Genomic DNA, 8,177 nt, shown 5'->3' with positions numbered 1-8,177 from the left:
AAGACTGGACTAGCCGGGAAGCGGATGTCCAGCAGAAAGTCCAAAAGCGTCGAATGCTGAGCAAAAGTCTAGTCGATCTGGAGGATCGCACTAGCAACAGGTAAATCTCCTGAGTGGAGTAGGTGAGGACGCGTTCCCCGTAGAGGGAACAGTAGGCGTCGGGTCGACCTAGGGTTCCGGTTGAAAATCCGAAGTCAGACCCGGACAGTCCGATGATTGTCAAACTTCATACTATCTTTATGTGATAACTTTGTGCTGCAGGGTATTTTTGGGATTAACATATCTTGTAGGGACCAAAGTGTAAAATTGGCCTCAGATGAACAGTACCGAGGCGCCTCCATGGAGCTTAGAGGCGCCTCGGGTGGAAAGCTGGAGTTGGCTGCCAAGCACTGTTCGAGGCGCCTTGGAGGACTCTGAAGGTGCCTTGGACCAGAAGCATAAGGCGCCTTGGAGCTGCGATTGAAGGCGCCTTGAGTAGGATAAACGCAGAAGAAGAAGCTCAATCGGGTGATCGGTCTAATTTTCAATAGCTCTGAGCTAATGTGGAAGCGGAACAATTGCGAAAGCTTCAGGAAAACTCCAATTAACCTTCGCAAATGTCTGGAAGCCTCAGATCTAGAGAACGCCCTTGAATCTGAGGATGAATGGAATTCGGAGGAAGAAAGTGTCGCAGATCTAGAGAACGCCCTTGGATTGTGATGATGCTCTTCACTTGCTGATTGTCGTTGATTCCTAAATTTGTCATTGAAGTTGGAATTGAGACCGAGATCTGGAGATGGTGAATGGGAGCTTCGGCGTCGCGGAGAAGAAGAAGAAGGTACTGTAGCAAAACCGCGAACACGCCGAGCCCAAAGTTCACTATAGCTTCTCGCGGGATTTAAACCTCTCCTCATCTGATCGGACGGTCCAGATTATTTCTGGGCTTGAGCAACGGCTGGATGAACTCAGATCTAGATCAAAACCCTTGGATCTTCATCTACGACGGTGATGTGCTTCCTCTTAGCTTGGATGGACAAGATCCTTGATGGATGGCTCATATATCTCTGATCTTCAATGGATGGTCCAAAACATTCCAAGGCTTGATCGACTTGATTAGCTCTTGATTTGAGCCCAAATGTAGTCTGATCTGATTGGGTCTATGACTCTTTTGATGCCTACAAAATAACAATTAAATATTAGCATCAAATACCATGATAATAGGTTAATTTATAATTAAGTCCAAGATCACATGCAATTATGAAATATGATATAAATGTGAGATTAAGCTATGAATATATCATTAAAGACATGCATTATGAACCAAACTAATGTAGATCATGGTTATCACTCCTCTTTGTTGGTCGGCTCCTCAGAGGGTCCGATTGGTAGAAGTCCATGGCTCTCTAACTTGGCTTCCCCTCGAGCTTCTATTTCTTCATCCACCAACTTAGTAGAATCACTCAACAAGGCTTTCCACATGCTTTTAGCTGGAAAATAGAAGAGGAAATTATTAGGACAAAAAGGAATTTATATATCTCCATAATGACATAATATTGTCCACTTTGGGCCTAAGCCCTTATGGTTTTATTTTTAGGCTCTACTCAGAAGGCCTCGTACCAATGAAAATATCTTTCCTTTATAAACCTATGATCTTTCCTATATATTTTTAATGTGGAACTTTATTTACAACCTTGTAATCCAACATAAATCAGTTAGATCCAACAACAACAAGAGGATGAATGACTCACCTAAGCCATCATGCAGTATGGTTCGTATGAGACTCAAGCCAAACATGTATAACACTCCCTCAGTCAGCAGCTTGTGAATGTAGTACTTCAGCTCGACTAGCTGAGCAGAGGCCTCGAGATAGACTAGTTCCCATTTGAACTTGCTTAACTTAGGAGGGTTGGACAATTCTATTTGCTACCGATCGGAAAGGTCACTGGTTGGGCTGATCGGAGGAAGAAATAGTGGGATTTCTAGCATTATTTGAGGAAGACATTTTATCAAAGAATACCACACCCACTTGTGCTTGGAAGATAAAAACGTCTGGCTTAGTTTCTTGGGATAGTAAAAGTAGTAGAAGACACAGGGATACAAAGGGACTCGGTACAAATGAAATAACACCATAATCCCACATAACAACCTAATTGAATTAGGTGCTAATTGTTGCAGTGGTATGTGGAAATAAGAACAAATTTTTAAAAGAAAAGGGTGCAGATGAAAGCGGAGGTCGACCATAAATTGATCTTTGAAAAAAGTAATATAGCTGGCCAGAGGAAGATGGGGGGTGGTCATAGTCAGAGGGGATAATAATATGATGGTCGAGAGAGAAATGTGATAAGAAAGGCATATCTCATCCACCTCCTCGCCATGAAAATTGGAGATGACAGAGGTGTACCAGAGCTCGTGGATGGCAACAGAGGTACCAGAAGCCATGAAAAGAGCGTGAGGAAAGCTGGGAGAAGAAAGAAAACATAACTTACTAGAGATTAAAGGAACAAAAGATGTAGACAATCGCTGACGACAATAAGGAATGAAGAAGAAGATGAAGAGAAAAACGTGAAAATGATAAAGTGGTAGGAAACTTAAAATCCCTAGTGATAACCGCTCATAGCCATTTGATCATAGGGATGGAGAAGAGAGGTTTAATACTGAGCGTTGAGTTTAAAACATCAACTGTCACATCGAATCTCAATAATCACCTATCACATTGAATATTCTTATGGCAGGCGTGTGATATGTGTCAAGAAGACACAAGCAACATTTATTAGAGATGCGAGGCAATAAGTACGCTTAGGGAAAAAGTCATGCTCATCATGGTTAGCATTAATGACAATGTGACATGCCTTGCTTTTGAGGTGTTAGAGTGATGTCATCTTAAGAGTATCGACGACGCACGGAATGAGTAGTCAGTCGGGAAATAGAGACCGTGAGAAGCAGCAACAACTAAGTATGCCCACAACTTAAACTGAGTAGCAGGATGAAGAATGAACGTCTGATCGGAGGTTAAGGAGCATAACCAATACAATTGTCCAGTCAGTCGGACTTGCAACCTTCTTTGACTAGACTTGACAGGGAGACTTGTGATACGATCGATAATGTGAGGCCTCTGAGTCGGGTCAAAGTCAAGTATGCTAGGTGATATGGCAGTTAAAGTCAAGTGAGGGTCAACGTTCAAGGACATCACGGTCCATCATCATGGCTGAGAGTTCGGCTGACCTGATTGATGGGCTCATCGGACGTCGAGGCCCTCAACATCGATGAGTTATTCAAGATGAGTCATTCCTAGCTAGAGCCAAGACTTTTTTGTAATTTGAAGGCAACATGACTGACTAGCTCGTTTGGGTAATCCAGGTGATCATAATTATGGTCCGATCGGACAAGTAAGCCGAGTGGAGGACGAATTCCTGAGGACGCTCAATAAGTTCGATCGGCCTGTCCTTTTGAGTGATGACCAATTGGGACACAAGAACAACTCAGTCAGCTTGTCATGCAAGCTTATTATGGGCCCCTTAACCCAACGACCTTATATTCCTTTTTGGCATCTTGTGCCACGGAAGACAGAGAATATTCTTCATGTAAGTTGTACAACAGAAGTTTTCTCTCCGCCAAGCGCAGAAATTGTGGGTCCATTTTAGGAAAGGTGCCAGAACGTCTTTATTGTCTGTCCTTTTTAGAAATATTTTGGGATTTGTGCATAAGTAGTAACACTATAAAAAGGGTCTTCATTTACAAGTGCAGGTATGCTCACATTATGCAAGACTACATAATTCTACTATTCACCTCTATTCACTATTGTTCATCATCCCAAAACTTGATCACTGACTTTAGCGTCGGAGGGTCTACGTCGGGGACCCTTTTCTTGGCCCGGTCACTAATGCTCTTTTTGATACACAAGGTTGCTTCAGAGTTATCTTTGGATAGCGAAGAGTCTTCATTTGATCAACATCCGAGCCACATATCTAACACTCCATCTCCACCGATTTCAGACAAGATCAACCATTAACTCCGAACATAACTCATCACCATTAATATCTGAACATCCATCGTGACTCAAAAATTATTGAAGCTCCATACAATACTTTATCAAACCAGCTAAAGTTTCACTCTTTAACTTTTCCAAATTCAATAAAATCCCAAAAATCTCATGATATTGTTTAAATTGTTCCATCCAAACTTGAAGAGAAGATCAAGCTTGATCAATTATAAATAGAAAATATTCAACTATAAAAGATTCTTCACCCATTGTCACTTTCATCAAATCATTTTTTTCGAATAATGCATTTTTATTTCCAAATTTAGGTTCAATCCTCATTCCACTTGTTCTTTGTATAGCTTCATTTATGGCATTAGCAAACCCCTATTCTCTTAACTAATCAAGAAATTGATTAAGTCCTTGTAAGAGGTTGATCACAATATCAATATCTATATTTTCAGATTGCATAAACTTACTCATAGTATTTATAAAAGGTATTAGATCTCAATCTATAAAAGGAAATTTTAATACTAGGCAAATATATCCAATCTAATGAATATTTATAATTCCTATGACGAGACCTATGATGAAAAAAAGGTGTGAGATTACAGCAAGAGTCACTTCTTTCCCTTTTAAAATAGATAACAACAATGATTGTAAGTCACTCCAGTGAATGGTATGACATAGATAATCTTGCTAATGAACAACCAATATAACAAATATAAAACCTAATTGGTCATATGAAAGAAGAGGTATTACTTGCAACTTTTGGGTAGTAAATGTTAGGACACATATGAGCTAGAGGAGGAGGAGGGGGGTAATAGCCTGGATTGCTTCTCTATGCTTGAGTTGTAGCGAAAACCTAGAAGCGAAGATTCGCCAAAATGCTAACGCCTTCAATTTTACTTAGTATCCACCTCTTTGATATGATTAATCCAAGGGTCCACTCCTCACACTCATAGCTCCACTATGAACACCTCATTCTTTAAAAAAAATTGGAGGTAGAGAAGCCTCGTGCAACCTTGAGCATAAGAATATAGTAAGAAAATAAGAATGTAAATACAAAATACAATCTAGAACAACTTTACAGTTTACATTGAGGAACCTTGTATTGCTTGCTCTTTTCTTACTTTAGATTACCTCTTGGTGGATGGAAATGCAACAACACTTTGCTCCAAAACTCTCTAAAAAATGACTACTCGAAAACATCATGCAACCCCATTTTCTAGGGTTTCTCTTGTGTTGGAAAATACCTCACAATCGATTGATCTTACCCCCAATTGATTGCTACGTAGGATTTGACTGTTCAAACATGGAAAGTGGTTTTTTTTCGCTCGACCAATCAATTGGTTAGTCGTACCAATTGACTACCAGCTTCAAATCGATTAACATAATCGATTATGAAGATTTCTATTCTTCGCCAAAACACTTCAGTCAATTGTAAGCCCAATCGATTGACCAATTGATTTTGACACTTACTGTGCTCTTGTGAAAACACTTTAATCAATTGTCTAAGCTTAATTGATTAACCAATCGATACTGGTCCTTACCGTGCTCTCACGAAAAAGCTACCAATCGATTAGGTCAATTGATTGACCTAAGTTTAATTAATTAACCAATCATTTCCAACCCTCGCTATGTTCTCGCGAAAAAGCTCCCAATTGATTAGCCTAATCGATTGGCCTTAGGATAATCGATTGAGCTAATGATTGCCCAATCCTAAACTTTGAACTTGAGTTTAGAGTTCCTTTGTCTAACCCTAAAGTCATCCGTGACTCATTGGTACTTCCCATTGCTAGCATTTAGTCAATCTTGACCTGTTAGCACTTTTTCACTAAGTGTCTGGTCCTCCGTAACCCACTTGGACTTTTCTCTCAACCCTTTTGTGAAACTTTCCCTTGTCTAGCCTCTAGTTAGTATTGTAAGTATCCTGGGTTAATTTTGATGTGGTCAATCAAGTCAAGTTAAGTCCTATTGTATTTGATACTTTGTGTCTAAGTGTACAGGAGCTTAGGAACATAGGAAGTCGAGAGGAAGATATGACTAGAGAGAAAGATGACACGGAAAATGAGTCAACAAGCTTAGTGCATCCGAGAGATGAGGTGCTACGGAAGAGTACGCCTCCGAATGATAAGGACATGCGCAATGTTTGAGGGATGAGAAATCAAGTAGGAAGCGTACTCGAAGAGAAGGTTAGAGTTGGGTTTGGATGAGTTCAACTCCTGATAACCGGAGCATCACCCAAAAGGAAGAACAATGGAGAGTTAACCTTTCTTGAAGGTTAACTATTCAAACTGATTGGTGGAAGGCGCCCTCAAGAAGATGGAAGACACTCTCATGCCTTCATAGAAGGCGCCCTCAAGAAGATAGAAGATGCCCTTGCGCCTTCATGGGAGGCACCCTAAAGTTGTTTGGAGGCGCCTCTTGTTGGTGCTTGAAGCACCAGATAATCGAACTAGTTTTGATTATTTGGAAAAATTTTAAAGTTAAGGTTAATTGTTATCTGACAAACTTACCTGAGTGTGTAGGAAAAGTCCTAAATGATCTTAAGTAAGGTGAAAATCCTAGTTGAGGCTAGGCAAAGAAGGTGAAAATCCTAGTTGAGGCTAGACAAAGAAGTCCTAATGGACACTAGGTAGGTAGAAAGTCCTAGTTGCGACTAGGCAATGAAGCCTTGGTCTATGGTACCGGGCAAACTCTTGGAAGGTCAAGGATATCAGGCAAAATCCGTCAAGGACATTAGGTGAAAGTCCTGGGGGCACTCCAGGCAGAAAATCCTAAGGTCGAGGACACTAGGTGAAAGTCCTGAAGTCTCGAATATTTGAGCAAAAGTCTGACGGTCTGGAGGACTAATTTGACAAAAGGTAAACTCTCCTGATTGGAGTAGGAGAGGACACGCTCCCTGTAGAGGGAACTGTAGATGTCAGTTCGACCTAAAATTTTAGTGAAACTCAAAGTTAGGACTAGAGAGTTTGGAGGTTGTCAAAATTCACTTTACTTTACATATTACTGCTTATCTTTCTAACTTTGTAGTGCAGGTGATTGAAAGTGACAGTTGGCTGGAAAATGACCATCTAGGCACCCGAGAGGGTTCCGAGCACCCGTAGGTGGTCTGGGCACTTGGGATCGGACTATTCAGGCACCTTTAGGAGCTGAAGTGGCACGCGCTGATTAGCTAGCCTACGTCATAGTCCAAGTGCCCGAGGCCGAGGGTGGTCTAGGCACTCGAAGATGGATAAAATTCACCAGATGAAGTTTCAAATAGAGCACGACATGTCAGTCCTGTGGGGGGGGGGGTGCTCGGGGGAGGTTCCAGTTACCCAGAGTGGGCTACAAAAGAAGGGTTTGACCATCACCTTAAAATCATCAATTTGAACAACTTTTACTCTTACGCGCTACTCCGAAAATGACTCGACATTAGCCAAACGCTGCTCCGACAACTGAAGTCAAGAATCTTCAGATATATAGTTGTCAGTAACTTTTAAATATTTGCACCTATATTGTAATTTAGATATCCTTGTAATATTTTGAATTGATAGTGCATTGCCCAATAAAAGTGATCAACGATCGCGGGCTTTGAAGTATGAGTCATCACGGGCTCCGAACCAAGTAAATCAAAGTGTTAATAATTGATTTTTTTTATTATTATTCCACTGCATTTTCTCTATCAATAGTGTTTTTCAAAAAATGTGAAAAACCACAAGCTCTATTCACTCCCCTCTAGCACATCAATCCTACACCTCCAGTAGTTGTTGAGAGAGGATAAAGTCTCATTGCTAGAGGATAAGCTCTATCCTCTTGGAGGCACCTTGGACCTCCTTGGAAGCACCTTCGAGTGATGAACATCAATGGATACTTCATCCCAGGAGGCTATAAAAAGCCCCTGGTGCTAAGAATTAAAACACAACTTTAGTAACAACTTCTTTATTCAATTCCTAGTCAATTTCTGAATTATTAAAGAGTGTAAAAGACTTCTTCACTTTCAACAAAGGAGATTTTTTTAGTAGAGCTTTGCAACTATCTTGGATTAACAACCATATAGGTTATAACCAAGTAAAAATCCTAGCCTTCTTACTTACTATTTTTATAAGTTGTTATTTCTTTTAATGTTAATTGTTTATACTTAACTAACTTATATCCTTGCTAAATTCCAAGCAAGAGAAAATTCTAACTCTGGTTTTAGGGCTATTCAACCTCCTATAGCTGACTGTAATGTTTC

The sequence above is a fragment of the Zingiber officinale genome, chromosome 2A (assembly GCF_018446385.1).
Source record: "Zingiber officinale cultivar Zhangliang chromosome 2A, Zo_v1.1, whole genome shotgun sequence".
Lineage (NCBI taxonomy): Eukaryota > Viridiplantae > Streptophyta > Magnoliopsida > Zingiberales > Zingiberaceae > Zingiber > Zingiber officinale.
The sequence above is the reverse complement of the archived record's forward strand: the minus strand, read 5'-3'. Positions refer to the sequence as shown.